The 15,179-nt window shown below is 40.8% G+C and overlaps 2 protein-coding genes across 12 annotated transcripts in view; one reads left to right on the top strand and one right to left on the bottom strand.

The window, feature by feature from the left end:
- Positions 1-8,601, bottom strand: part of MAPK10 (mitogen-activated protein kinase 10) — a 551,463-nt gene extending 542,862 nt beyond the window's left edge. The window contains exons 1-2 of the mRNA XM_070371900.1: positions 8,212-8,601; positions 333-430 (exon numbers count right to left, since the gene is read on the bottom strand). The gene's annotated coding sequence lies outside the window, so the exon portion shown is untranslated. The remainder of the gene's footprint in view (positions 1-332; positions 431-8,211) is intronic.
- A 216-nt stretch (positions 8,602-8,817) lies between these two features.
- PTPN13 (protein tyrosine phosphatase non-receptor type 13) overlaps positions 8,818-15,179 on the top strand; it is a 221,429-nt gene continuing 215,067 nt past the window's right edge. For 8 of the 11 annotated variants that reach the window (XM_070372645.1, XM_070372646.1, XM_070372652.1 and 5 more), the window contains exon 1: positions 8,819-9,301. The gene's annotated coding sequence lies outside the window, so the exon portion shown is untranslated. Of the gene's footprint in view, positions 9,302-15,179 lie in introns of all 11 variants that reach the window. The other 3 variants (XM_070372644.1, XM_070372650.1, XM_070372648.1) reach the window with 1 other exon arrangement.

The raw sequence follows: 15,179 nt of genomic DNA on the forward strand, positions 1-15,179 counted from the left end.
CTCTTAGGTTTTCTTTTAAACATTACAGAAGAGAATGCAAAAATCAAGGCAATCAACTTTTGAGGAATTTCTTACAAAGTGATGCTTTGTTTCATTAAACATTCTGATTCCACCTTACAAAGCCTTTAATGATCAACTTCCCTGCACAGCAGCTCACTCTCATCAGACTTTAGTTTATGTTCCTTAAGACAGAGCATAAACTAGAAAGCTTAACTTCTGATTTGGTTTCCATTTCTGGGAACACTTAAAAAAAAAAAAAGATTAACAGTCATGAACCCTAAGGCAAGTCCTTTAGGTCAGATTTAGATGACAGCATATTCATATTAAATTACCTTGTGTGTGTTCAGACATGGCCAAGTTTCAAAAAGCAGAAGGGCTATGCTTATTTGCCATACTCCCTTCAACCAAAGTGGAGAGGTGGTTCCAAAACCTGCCAGGACAAGTAATAGAAATGAGTCAGAGAGGACCGGCCCCGGTAAAAACTGTGAATTAGGCAGTTTGACTTCAACGCCACACCCCTTGAGTACTATATACTTCTCTGCCCCTCCCTTGGTATCAGCAGCCCTGAGGGTCACCCTCACACCGCATACCTCTTCTACTCACACGGAAACTAGCTTCCCCTCATTCCTCTTTCCCCTTCACTAATTAAAATTTACCTCCCCAGTATCTCTCACCCTCAGGGTTTAAAGTGACAGCTACCTAATCTGATAAAGCAATCACATGAATGCCCGAAGAGAGAAAGTTGGAAGGGAAAGCAAATTTAACTTCACACTTCTAAAGTTGACACCTTGCAGTTTAACTCATTAGTGACTAAAAGTGAGAATTACCAGCTGAGGCATTCAGGGGAGAGAAATATTCTGAGTCAGGTGGAGCACCTGGCAAATCAAGTAGGAGGAAGTGAATGCTTTTAGCCTAACATGGTTCCAGCCTTCATCTGAGTGGCTAATAAGTCGTGGTCAAGTTTGGGGGCCAAGGTTTCCCTGGTAGCTCAGTTGGTAAAGAATCTGCTGGTAAAGAGACCCTGGTTCGATTCCTGGGTCGGGAAGATCCCCTGGAGAAGGGATAGGCTACCCACTCCAGTATTCCTTGGCTTCCCTGGTGGCTCAGATGGCAAAGAATCCACCTGCAATGTGGGAGATCTGGGTTCAGTCCCTCAGTTGGGAAGATCCCCTGAAGGAGGGCATGGCAACCCACTCCAATATTCTTGCCTGGAGAATCCCCATGGACAGAGAGGCCTGGCGTGCTACGGTCCACGGGGTTGCAAACAGCTGGACACAACTGAGCAACTAACTACACAGTAGTAGTGTGTAGTTAGTAGTCTAGTAGTGCAGTAGACTCTTTGTGACCCCATGGACTGAAGTTCGCCGGGCCTCCCTGTCCATTGTCAACTCCCAGAGCTTGCTCAAACTCATGTCCATCAAGTCGGTGATGTCATATAACCATCTCATCCTCTGTTATCCCCTTCTCCTCCTGCCTTCAATCTTTCCCAGCATCAGGGTCTTTTCCAATGAGTCAGTTCTTCGCATCAGGTGGCCAAAGTATTGGAGCTTCAGCTTCAGCATCAGTCCTTCCAACGAACACCCAGAATTTATCTTCTTTAGAATGGACTGGTTGGATCTCCTTGCAGTCCAAGAGACTCTCAAGAGTCTTCTCCAACGCCACAGTTCAAAAGCATCGATTCTTTGGCACTCAGCTTTCTTTCTGGTCCAACTCTCACATCCACACACGACTACTGGAAAAACCATAGCTTTGACTAGACAAACCTCTGTCAGCAAAGTGATGCCTCTGTTTTTAAATATGCTGTCTAGGTTGGTCATAGTTTTTCTTCCAAGGAGCAAGCATCTTTTAATTTTATGGCTGCAGTCACCACCTGCACTGATTTTGGAGCCCAAGAAAATAAAATCTCTCACTGTTTTCATTGTTTCCCCCATCTATTTGCCATGAAGTGATGGGACTGGATGCCATGATCTTCGTTTTTTGAATGTTGAGTTTTAAGCCAGGTTTTTCACTCTCCTCTTTCACTTTCATCAAGAGGCTCTCTAGATCCTCTTTGCTTTCTGCCACAAGGGTGGTATCATCTGCATATCTGAGGTTGTTGATATTTCTCCTGGCAATCTTGATTCCAACTACAACTAAACAGTACGGGGGAAATGAGAAAAGAGCCAAGAATCTGGCTGGCAAAAAAAAAAAAAAAAACAGAAGCACCACAATTAAATTTTTCTGACAATCTTTCATAGGACTACCTGACCCTGGCACCTAATAAATACTTTCGAAAGTTTCTCTTCAGAATGAAAGAGATTATTTATAATTTCTGTCTCATTAAGTTTAACACTAATTGCAAATATCTGTACAGTTTTGGTTGTTGCTGTTATTTGATTTTTTAAAACAGTGCTGTAAAGTTTACAAATAGCTTTTATACACGTATTTCATTTACTTCAATTGAACACTGAAAGAACATTACAGGCTAGTACTCAATGGACATGGGTTTGAGCAAATTCCGGGAGATAGTGAAGGACAGGGAAGCCTGGCATGCTGCAGTCCATGGGGTTATAAATAGTCAGACATGACCTAGCAACTGAACACCATGTGGAACATATCAGCTATTCCTATTTCCTTCACTTTCTAGAGGAGGAAAATCATGCTCAAAGGAGTTTGATAACTTGCCAAGATTTGTACTTGAGTCTTCCGAGTGCAAATGTTGTGCTGTTCCATTGTACTGAGTTACCAGGCAGCCTCCCAATGCTTAGAGTTACCTTTGCCACTGCTGTCATGTAACTCCTCATCCTAGGGGAATTCTCACATTTTAAAGAGAGTTCAGCTACCACCAAAAGAAAACAACCTGCTTATTCAATGGAGCCGAGGGTAATTGTAGTCCTATCTGGTTTCCATCACTGCATTTTCTCGCTAGGTAATTCTTGGTTCACTTGGAAGTGTTACTACTGCCTCACAAAGTCTTCCTTAAACACTGTTGTAGAGTTTGTGCTCCAATTACCTGCTCGTGTTTTGGAGGATTACTTATCTCTCTTCTGCTTCTCACTTGAGCAAAGTTCCCATCACAGTCCTTACTTTGTAAGCAAGAAAGGATAATATGTTCCTGGGCTTATAGTGGGAAAAAACACTAACATAGTTGGTACAAGTCAAAATACAAATATTTCATATTGAGATGAACACAAGAAGTCAGCTGGGAAAACACTGCTATTTACAGATTTTGATTAGCTTAGGATTCATTTCAACCTTTAAAAGGTGATATTTTAAAATCATTGGCATTTAAAGCACACAATCACAACATTTTGGAGAGATATATATCCTTTTCTGAATTTGTTGAAGTGTTTATTAGACACTTTCCCTAGAAAAATACACAAAACACACATTCTTGGAATACAGTCTCAAGGAGACTGTTATGGGGTGATCCCTGGGTCCCACAGAAAACATTTCTTAGGATGGTCCTCAAGTAATGGACATTCCGAGGCTCACGGATCATGTTGTCCTTGCTCAGTTGTTGTGTCCAGCCCTTCGCGACCCCATGGACTGCAGCATGCCAGGCACCCCTGACCTTCACTGTTTCCCTGAGTTTGCTCAGATTCATGTCCACTGAGTTGGTGATGCTACCTAAGAATCTCATCCTCTGTTGCCCCTTCTCCTTCTGCCCTCAATCCTTCTCAGCTGCAAGGCCTTTTCCAGTGAGTCAGTTCTTCGCATCAGGTGGCCAAAGTTTTAGAGCTTCCACTTTAGCGTCAGTCCTTCCAATGACTATTCAGGGCTGGACCATATGGGAGCCCAGTTAATCTGTGTTATGGCCAGCTATCTAATTTCTTTATTGTTAGTAGTGATAAACTATATTGACCTTTTTGTTTATAAGTTTTAATAGAAACTAGCAAAAGAGAAATGGCAACCCACTCCAGTATTCTTGCCTGGAGAATCCCAGGGACGGGGGAGCCTGGTGGGCTGCTGTCTATGGGGTCGCACAGAGTCGGACACGACTGAAGTGACTTAGCAGGAGCAGCAGCAGCAAAAGAGAAAGAGATTTTCTTTCATCTTTTAGAGAAAAATCAGGTATGCTAGCCTCTGAATTAGCACTGTCCTATAGGACTTCTCCCAGAGAAGGCAATGGCACACCACTCCAGTACTCTTGCCTGGAAAATGCCATGGACGGAGGAGCCTGGTAGGCTCCAGTCCATGGGGTCGCTAAGAGTTGGGCACGACTAAGCAGCCTCACTTTCACTTTTCACTTTCATGCATTGAAGAAGGAAATGGCAACCCACTCCAGTATTCTTGCCTGGAGAATCCCAGGGACAGAGGAGCCTAGTGGGCTCCATCTATGGGGTCACACAGAGTCGGACACGACTGAAGCGACTTAGCAGCAGCAGCAGCAGCATAGGACTTCTCCGGGAATTGGTGATGGACAGGGAAGCCTGGCATGCTGCAGTCCATGGGGTCGCAGAGAGTCGGACATGACTGAGCAACTCAACTGAATAAGACTTCTTGCCATGATTGAAATGTTCTATGTCTCTACTGCTCTGTATCTGTGCTACGCTTGAAACACTCCTAGTTTGACTGAGGAACTGAATTTTTAATTTAATTAAAATTTACAAAAAAATTTTTTTCATGATGAAAACTTTTAAGATCTACTCTCTTAGCAACTTTCAAATATACAATAGAGTGTTATTAACTATAGTGCCTTTGCCATACATTATATGCCCATGAATTTATACATCCCCATGACTTATTTTATAGTGGGCAATTTGCCTTTTTTAACCCCTTTGGCCTTCTATACAAAAGTAAACAATCTTGTGAAGATTTTAAATTAAAACATTTCAGAAATGCAACGTTTTCTGGATTTCTAATTCTTGTAGAAACCATTGGTAACACTCTAAGTATCACCATATATCAAAACATAGATATATGTACTTTTGAACAGAAATAAGATCATTCTGTACGGCCACTTGATTTTGTCACCAGGTAATATACCTGAGTAACCATAGTTAACTTAATCATTCCACCATTATGGACATTTATTTTGTTTTTAAATTTTCTGACTATCAACAATACTGCAAAGAATATTCTTTTCTTTTTTTTTCTTTTTGCCACACTGCATGTGGGATCCTCACTCCCTCTCTGACCAAGGATCAAACACATGATTCCTGCATTGGAAGCCTGAAATCTGAACCACTGAGCCACCAGGAAGGTCCCAGAAAGAGATCATATCTCTGGTCATGGGTATACATATTTTTATAGGAAAAATTTCCAAAAAATAAGTAAAAGGATATAAACATCATAAATTATGAAAGACACTGCAACTGCACTCCCAAATGAAATAACCCTATTTATAATCCTACCAACAATTATGAGACAATATCTATTTCACGTGTTTTCACCAACACCAGATATTACATCTGTAAAAATATTTTTCCAATTCAATAGTTACAAATGTATCATTTTTAGTTTTACTTCTCTATACAGTTGTTTTATTTTTAAATATTTATTGCTTTTTAAAATTTCTTTTGTAAATTTCCTATTTGTTGCATTTTTATTACTCTATAGAAGCTTTACATGGCTATGTAGTAAAATTTACAAATTCTTTTAAGGTTTGGGGGGACAAATGGGTAGTTACTGCTACCACCAAAATAAATTCCATATGGATCAAAGAATAAACTGTGAAGGCTATAAAAGCTCTAGAAGAAAATATGGGATAATATTTTTGGTAACAGAAAATAGACTGGCTTGTAGACATATAAAAAGTGCTCATAAGAGAATTGAAAGTACAGATGTAATGTGATAGCATTTTGTATTTATTAGATTGGCAAAGTTCAAAAAAGTTTAATGATGAGGATGTAAAGAAACAGAATGCACTCTCAAAATTTTCATCTGTATTAGAATGACTGTAACTTGTACCACTTCTTGGCTTTGTCCATCAAAACATAAAATGTTACTCTAACATTTTATAACTCAATAAAAGATGAGTATCTTTTATTGCTTCTGAAAGTTTTTCTATTAGTCCTTAGAGTTTGCATATAATTTGCAAACAAATGACAATCCTAACATTTTCAGTGTTTAATTTCTTGTTTCTATTCCACACCAGTGGATAAAGAATCCACCTGCATTGTAGGAGACACAGAAGACTCGGGTTAGATCCCTAGGCCAGGAAGATCACCTGGAGGGAGAAAATGGCAACCCACTCCAATATTCTTACTTGAAAAACCCCATGGACTAAAGAGCTTGGTGGACTATAGTCCAAAGGGTCGGAAAGAGTCGTTCACAACTGAGTGACTAAGTACATTCCATATCTAATTTCATTGGCTATCATTTCCTTACCTGGACTGATGGTGGGCATTCTTGGCCTTGCTCCTGACTCCAGCAGGAATTAGCATAGTGGTTCATTATTCAGCAAGTTTCTGACTTTGATGTAAAATATACATTCTTCAAAACTGTTTATTAAGGAACGATGCTGGATTTTACAAAATCCTTTTCAGTATCAATTAAGGCACACAGTTTCTCTCCTTTGACTTAATATAGTCAACTGTATAAGTTTTCTATTACAGAATCATTCTTATATACTTGGCATAATTCTTAACTTCGGCATACATTCGTAATACAGTTCTAGTTCTACTGTTAATATTGTACTTTAATTTTACACTATATCCAAAAAGGAGATTAAACTATAGATTTCTCTTTTGTGTACTCTATCAGGTTCTGGTATCACAGTCATTTATTTTAAAACCAGCCTTTCAGCTCCTATAAGACACAAGGATCACTGGGAAAAAGCCTGGAGGGCAACCACCTGAAAAGGCCTTAATGCACACACAAACACACACACAAACTCACAACACTTTAGTTTTTCTAACTACTTTTGTGAAAATTTCCAAACCATCCTCTTTATACCTTCTTTCTGACATGAATGCATAAGTTATCCCAAGTATTATGGATATTGCTTTTCTTTCTAATAAATGCAGGAACTTTTCTTTCAGTGGCAAAACAGAGGCAGATGTTCCATGAAAGCTTTTATTCTCACAAAATGACCTCTCCCACTCTACCTTCCCAACCCATACTTAAACCAGAACATTTAAAACCTCCTATTTCAGAAAATGAGGGAAGGGCTAGGGAATTGCTCCAATCCTTCATTTCTGTCTCTAGGTCAGCTGGCCTGATCTTCTCATTGTTATTTACTTCACCACTCTATTCCTGCTGTTGCATTTTGGTTTTACATTTTTCTTTCAAATAAATGTCTTTCCTCATCTTTGCTTCCTTCATCCCACTCCCTACCCTTCCAAGTCCAATTTAAATTCCTTTCCTCCTTAATCTGACTAATCCAGCCCATTCGACATACCACAGACTTGCTCTCATTGACTACTGCACTGCACTCAGTGTTTGGCTGCACATTCTGGCTATAATCTCAAATTGTTTCAAGAATGCTAGTTTTCTTTCTTAGGCCTTGCGTTTATCTCCTTGAGGGCAGGGTCCTTATCTTAAAATTCTGCTGTGCATTTTCTATTGTGTTTAGTGCTGTAAGTAATCACACTCAGCCCATATTTGCAAGGCATATTCGACTGAATACATCCATCACAGCTATTCATTTAGTAAATGAGATAATGAAAACGCAAGTGCTCACCAAAGGTAAATCATTATTATTAATTCCCTCATTCATCATACATGTACAGCAGCCTCAGGGGCTAAGGAGCCTAAAGATTGCAGCTCTTATTTTGCTTCATATCTCTCCATTTTGGAACCAGCCAAGAAGGTGAGATTCATCTAGGGCTTAACACGGCTGGGGGGAGGGGGGTGGTCCAAGAATAACTTAACCTGCAGGTCCCCTTGTACCAGGTTTACCTTATACTTCTGAGAGTAAACCCAAACTTTTGAAAGTCAAATGATGAGATATCCTTTGCTCTTGAATTCAGTAAGACTTCCTGGTTAAACTGTGGACACGAAAATTTTTTAGCTGCTAGGACATACTTTTACTAAGCTGTAATATGTAGTTCTATAGAAAAATGGGTGTCTTTATTTTATTCCATTATGTCAAACTAAAAACTTCATTTTTTTTAAACTTTAGGATTATCTGAACTTCAGAAGGAAAATAACAGGATTTTACGTACTTTATTATTATTATTTTTTTTTCAAAAAGATGAGAATGTGAGTTTTCCTGAGGGCATCTGGGGTTGACTAAGTGTTCCACCGCATCTCTGAAGATCACTTTACAACTGTGGGAAAACTCACCGAGCTGTTTTCGTCGACCCCGCCATTTCCAAGTTGCAATATTGCTGCAGGGAACTGGCACAGCCCCGCTCTTTCTCGCATTCTTCTCCTCACCCTTTCAAAGCCCAAATCCGCCCGGTGAGAATATGGAAACAAGGCTGGAGACAAGGGAGTGCAAAGAGAGGGGGAGGGGTTTATTTAGATTCGCAGAGGAAGAGCAGGGCATTTTTCCATTCTCCCTCGCATTCCCCAGGGCCATAAAGTTCTGTTTCCGAAGTTGGAAGTGTGGGGGCGGTCGGCGGCATTTTCAACTTGGTCTGAAATTACGAGTCCACCCCGGAGGGGCTAGGAACTTTTCCCGCGGGGCCATCAACCTGAGCTTCTGGCAAGCCAGAATTTCTCGAAAAGCCAGGCCCAAGGCACCGGTTGTCATAGGAACCTGGGCGCCGGTCTCCCCGGCGACCTCGTCTCTAGGGAGGGGGCGGGGCTGAGGGGCCGTCGGGCCAATGAGGTCGAGGGGATGGCTTGGTCGGAGATCCGCGGGGCTTCGGAAGTCCGAAGAGGGTTGATTGACAGGGACTGGGGCGGAGCCAGGCGAGCGCCAGAGGTGGAGCCGGAGAGGAGCCGGAGAGGAGCCGGGAGCTCCCGCAGCCGCGGCGCGGCAAGGGTGACACACTGGGATTACCGCCCCGAGAGACCGTCGTGGCGGGCGGGCAGCGCTCCCCGGCTTCCCGGTCTGCCTCAGGCATATCTCGGCAGCGCTCGGAGCCGGCGGCCTGAGTTGAGCGGCCTCGCTCCGGAGGGTTTGGGGAAGCCCTTGGAGGCGCGCGGGGCAGCCGAGGGTGCGCGAGCGCTCCAGGGTCTGGCGGTCGGCCGGGGTCGCCGCCGGAGCGGTGTTTCGGAGGCGTGGAGGAGGAGGAGATGCTGCTTCTCTTCTCCCCCTCCCCAGGCTCCTTCTCCAGCTTCTTCGGCCAGCGCCCGCAGCCGCTTGGGGGAGAGGAGGTGGTGGCTTTCGGCGCCCGCGGCGGCTGCCCGCGGCCCGCCTCGACGCCGCGTCCCCGCTGCCCTTGCCCCACGCGTCAGTAGCCGGACCGGGTCTCGGGACGAGCGGGTAAGGACGTGCGCTGTCCTGGGCGCTGGGCTGGAGGGGCGCAAAGTGCCAAACAAAGTGCGCCGCGCTCTCTATTCCTCCCTCTCTCTGTGTTTTTTTTTTTTTTTTTTTTGCTCCAGCTTCTCAAAATCAACCTCTCTATGGCCCTGGTGGAAGGAACTTTTCTTTGGTGGTGTGTTAGGGTGGGGGTGGGGGTGGGGTGGCGGGGGAGGGTAGGAAGGATGAGATGCTGTTTGATTGTGAATTAGGTAGATCCGCCTCCTCGGCGGAGGAAAGTCGGATCCTTGGGAATTAAACCCCAGAGGGGATGAGTACAAAGATTGTGGGGCAATCGAGAGTGACATTACCCGCATCGTGCTACTCCAGCTCTGTGCGTGCTGAGGGAAGGGCTCCCGGAGTCTGTTTCTCATTTCTGTAAATGATTGTGGACATGGTGTGGTTAGAGGCCGCCCAGAAGAATGTGTATATGTGAGGGTTCGAAGAAGAGGGGGTGGGGTGGTGGGGAACAGAGAGCAGAGGGACGGACACTGCCTGATGCAAGCCCTTTTATTGCTCTTCTCCGCGTTCTGGAGTTAACCACCCTCTCCCCGCACCCCCGCCCCCCGCGCCCCCCGCGCCCCCGCCTTTGCTCATTGCAAGATGCTGTAGTACCGAAAGCTGGGAAGCTCAAGTTCGGTAGAGGCAAGAAAGTTTTTACGAAGTTTAATTTCCCTGTATTATAAGTATATTGGAGAAGGACGAACTGGGAGAAATATTACCACTAAAATAGATTTACAGCAATACAGTTTTCGTTGGCCTTACACAGAGATGATAGACTCCTCCACGCACTTGGGCAGCTCATCTGTTCCACAGCCTGTGTCATTTTCGTTTAATTGCATCTTTGAAACAACAAACGCGGTGACTTCATAGGGAGCTTCCTGGAGCTGAGTTTACCTCTCAGAAAATGGGGCAATCGGGTTTGTTTTCAAGGCGGGGACCTAAACAAAATGTAGGACACCTGATCTGTGGGTTGACGGGCGCAGGTAACTAATTTAAATGATATTAAAATTTAGATCTACAGAGGTTACTAAAGGATTGGAGGATGGGGAGGGGGGGAGGAAAGAAGTTATTATATTTTGAAACAAGCTTTGGTATTTTCCCAAATTCTTAATGACTGGGTTGGCAGGATCAACGTGAAAACTTGCTTCATGCTCATTGCTCGCTTGTGTTGTGCTATGATACAGATTATTTTTTGTATTATCATCAGCATCAGTAAGTTCTTGTATGTATTGATTCAGTAAATTCGTACAGAGGCTAGTGGACTGCTTTACGATCCAGTTTTAGATTAGTTTACGTTTTTCATAATAACTTTGTGTTCTGACTTTGATGTTCTAGCGGCTTTGTGGGAGTATGTGTGGGGGAGATGGCAGAATGGAAGCAGAAATTAAATAGAAAAAACATCTAGGTTAGTTATTAAGAAAAGGAACTAATTTGTAGTGTGTTTCACTTTTACAAGAACTTATTTTTAGCTCTTATGTAGTTTGTCTTGGATTAACATTTGTTCCACCAAAACTTTTACTTGCATGAGAAGCCCACTTATTTTTAGGAGAGTGATTACCAGCATTTTAAAAGATTTATAGATAGCTTGTCATGTCACAAGTAACACGTATACACAAACCGTAAAAACCAGTGTCAATTGCAAGGACGGACTTAGATACTATGATGGGATCAAAAGTTTTAAAACCTACATTATTTTTTCTGGAGGCATGCCTCAAATGAAAAGTGAATGTGAAAATTAGCTAATCAGTTGTTTTCAGTAAATGATAGACATCAGTCTTGAATGGAATTTATGTTTTGTTTTTTTTAATTAAGAAGAACAGGTCAAATCCTTGCTTTATTCTACTTTAGTAGGTCAGGGATGGGATGAGGAACATTGTAACTTCTTCTGTATCAGTTGAGTATGTATTTTTTTAGCTCATCTTATTGCCCAGGCCAGACTTCCTAGAGAAAGGGATTACTGGGGATAAGCCCCTGCTGCTGCTTCCTTTTTATTTTTTTTGAACAAGAGTTTGTAATTTTTAAATAGACTACAAAACACTTTTGTGGTGCAACTGAATTGTAATTAATACCAATTGAAATCGAAAGGAAACAGTTAGACCTCAAGCCTGTGCATCTAGGAGTTAACTCCTGTCAACATTTTCTTATTTTGGAATATGCTTTGGGAGAAGTCTGTGCCATGAATTAGAAGAGTGAGTTGAAGGTTTTCTCCTGTCAGGCCTCTGATGTAACCAAGTGTTACTCATTTGAGTTGATGTCTCTTTGCAAGGCTGGGGCCTGAAAAAGGAGAAAGGATATCTGGTCTCAGAACTGAAGAGTTAGTGCTGATGGGGAAGGGTGAGGGTCTCTTGGGCTCTTTCCCATTTTTTCCACTGACAGCTTTTCTTAATTTGAAACTTAAGAACAACCCAGGAACTGCATTTAAAAAGCTTTTAAAGAGCAAATTATGATAGAACATTAAATGGTCTAAGTTAAATTAAAAGTTACATAGTCAGTGTAAATTTGTTGTTGCCCAGGAAATCCCATGACAGACTCGTAGGTATGTCACATCAAAACCGTGGTCTGTAATTGACAGACTGAGAGGCCGAACTTAAAGGTTGCAGGGAGAAGGATGGGGGAAGGGATGGTTAGGAAGTTTGGGATGGACATGTACACATGCTATATTTAAAATGGATAACCAACATGGTTCTACTGTGTAACACATGTAACACAGGGAATTCTGCTCAATGTTATGTGGCAGCCTGGATAGGTGGGGAGTTTGGGGGAGAATGGATACATGTATTTGTGTGGCTGAGTCCCTTTGCTTTCTACCTGAAACTGTCACAACATTGTTAATGGGCTATACTCCAATATAAAATAAAAAGTTAAAAAACTGGTCTGTAAACTGCTCTATGAGGAAGAGTTCCAGTCATCCTGTGAGTCTAGGGGGCAAAATGAAAACCCCTGTCTTATTCCTGTTTAGTGGCAGAAGGCCCTGTGACTGCGCGGCCTGTACGAAGGCTGGATGACAGTAGCTAACAGCTTGTGAGGCAGTAGGAGACCAGTTATTTAACTTATTAAGGTAGAAGGATAGCAACTCCTGTATGGTCTAGTGCAGAGGCTGGTGGGGAGTTGAAGCACCGATGCACATGTTTTTTTCCCCAGGGTTTGCTTAGGAAATACAGGAGCTGGTCTAAGCACCTGTTTAAGGAGGTTTGCCTTAGCCTGTGCTCCACCACTGAATCCTGCTTTTTATTTTTCTTTCTTTGATTCCAGTATGAGAATTTATTGAAACAGACTTCCTCAGAGAGAATTCTGCTGTAGTGTAAAGAATGTGTACTTTACTGTTTGAGAAACATGTGTCCAAATTCTCGGGAACATCTTTTATTTTCCACATCTGTAATTTAATAATACCTACTTCTCATAGTATTTTGAGAATGAAATTAATAATATATATAAAAGTGGCAAGTGCAAATTGACAGTAGTTTATTTCCTCCTTTTTTAATCTCTTTTACATATTTGAAAACATTCAGTAATAGCAAAACTTACGTTGGTACACCGAAATTATTCCTGAATGTTTAGAACATGTAACTCACCATAGTCCTCAGAGTGAACTTGAATCTGGGTTGCCAAAAGGCCATCTTGCCTACCAGCAAATAAATGTCTTTGGTTGTATACTGCATCTGTGCTTAATAGACAGTTTCTTAGTTTCTTTCTAGTTTAGTGATACTCTGGCTGCATGATAGAATCACCTGGGTGGCTTTTAAAAATCTTAATGCCCAGGACTCAATTCAGACCAATTAAACTAGAATCTTTGGGGTTAGGACCCAGACATACATATTTTTGGAAGCTCCCTAAGAAATTACAATGTGGAGCCAACTTGTGAACCAATATTCTAGTCCTCTCTAGAAGGTTAGCATAGAAAATTCGATTCTCAAAAATGTAGCACCAATATTGTTACATTATGTACTTTCCTCTACATAAATCACAAGAATTTAAAGAAAATAAACTTACGTCTCTGTGTATATACACATCTACAGGCTTTTTACTATTTGAATCAGAATGTAAGGTGTAAATGTTTCCCTCCAGTTCCTTAAAGCTGCACATGTTGTTAACTTTAAATTAATTAGGTATCATTTAAAGTTCAGTTCCTTATTTCACTGAAGAATTTTTTTAAACCATTTTATTGAGATATAGTTGATTTACAACGTTGTGTTTAGTTTCTGCCGTACAGCAGAGTGACTCAGTTGTATATATATTTTTCATTTTTTTCCCATTATGGTTTATCACGAATATAAATTATCATTCCTTCTTGTTTATCCATCCTATAATAGTTTGCATCTGCTAATCCTAAACTCCCTCCCCTCACTAACCAAATTTTAAGGATTCAGCAGCTACTTTTGGCTCAGTAGCCGCTGTATCGAACAGCTCGGCTATGGAACATTTCTGTCACCATAGAAAGTTCTGTATTAACCTAGAGATTTTAAAATTTATATTCCAGTTTCTTCTTTGAAATGAGATATATGTGACATATATATAGTCTTTTCTGTCAGATTTATAATTGAAAGTGTATATAGTATTATTTTTGATAGTTTTTTTAAGGAGAAATACCACATTTTTGATGCTTATATTTCCTCTTTCTTCAGTTTCTTGTACCTAGCTGTGAGGTGTTCTTTCCAAGTTAACCGAGAAGAGGAACTTGAGTGTCCTTATATTTGTCATTTATATTAGTATGCTCCGAATCTAAATAGATTCAGGAAACAGAGAAATTCATCAGTTCAGCCTAAGTGCTGGAATTTGATTCAAGGTTTTTCTTTCTGGAGGAGGTTCTTTTTTTTCTTTTGCAAATGAAGTCTCTTCGTTGTCATATGATATGATTGAATTTTCCAACAGAGAATCATCTTTAGTTTTAACATGAACATGCACCAGAGACTTTTTCTTCCCACAAGAAAGCATCCCCTTTAACAAAAACGAGGTTCCTAAGCAGTTTGAGATGTTTGAAAGCTAACACTACGTCATCAGTTTTAGTGGTATTTGTCACTTGTTAAACACTGAGGCTCAACTTAGAGGAAACTGTACTCATAGTTCATCTCAGCTGCACACCGCCCTCCCCCCCACCGTAAAAAAAAGTCAGTTTTCCTTATTGTCTTAGGGTTTTAGACACTTTTTCTAGAAAAATGTAATTTCTAAAATAAGCATTTAAACTATTAAGGGATTACTTATTTTAGGTCATTGTGTAGTCAAATACCTCTCTGCAATATATAGTGTTGAAGTGAAGAAATAATCAGTATTTTGACCCAGGAGTTTCCCTTATCATAAGATTTTGAATGATAAATTTATTCCCCCGGCCAGAGTCTTTCATATTCTTGGCTTTGAGGTATAATTTCATAGGATTATTTGAATGCACTATTGATTAAAGTCATTCTTCACACAGTCTATTTTGATTTTACTCTTATGGCTAGTTTCTAGAAGTGAAGGAATGAACTTCAGACAATGATTCAGATGTAACATATATCAATTTTCTAGGTACTGTATGAAAATTTACAAAAGCTAAAATGTATCCTTGTAGCTGTACTTCATGAAAGCTGAAATAGATGTTTCATTTAAAAAAAAAAAAAAACTGATCAGCTATACTTGAGTTAAAAAAATAAAAACATTTTAGATTAAAAACTGATAAAAATTTAAAATATATAATAAATATAATTTAGGAGTATTTGATTATCAAATGTAAACTATCTAAAACTGTTCTGTGGTTATATACCATTCAATTGAGTTCAATCAGAACTTTGAAATCCTGGCAGTGCTTTGAGGTATATAAAAATAAATAATAAGTAGGATATGTGTTATTACTTAATACATGGCA

This window comes from Bos mutus, chromosome 6, assembly GCF_027580195.1.
Source record: "Bos mutus isolate GX-2022 chromosome 6, NWIPB_WYAK_1.1, whole genome shotgun sequence".
Lineage (NCBI taxonomy): Eukaryota > Metazoa > Chordata > Mammalia > Artiodactyla > Bovidae > Bos > Bos mutus.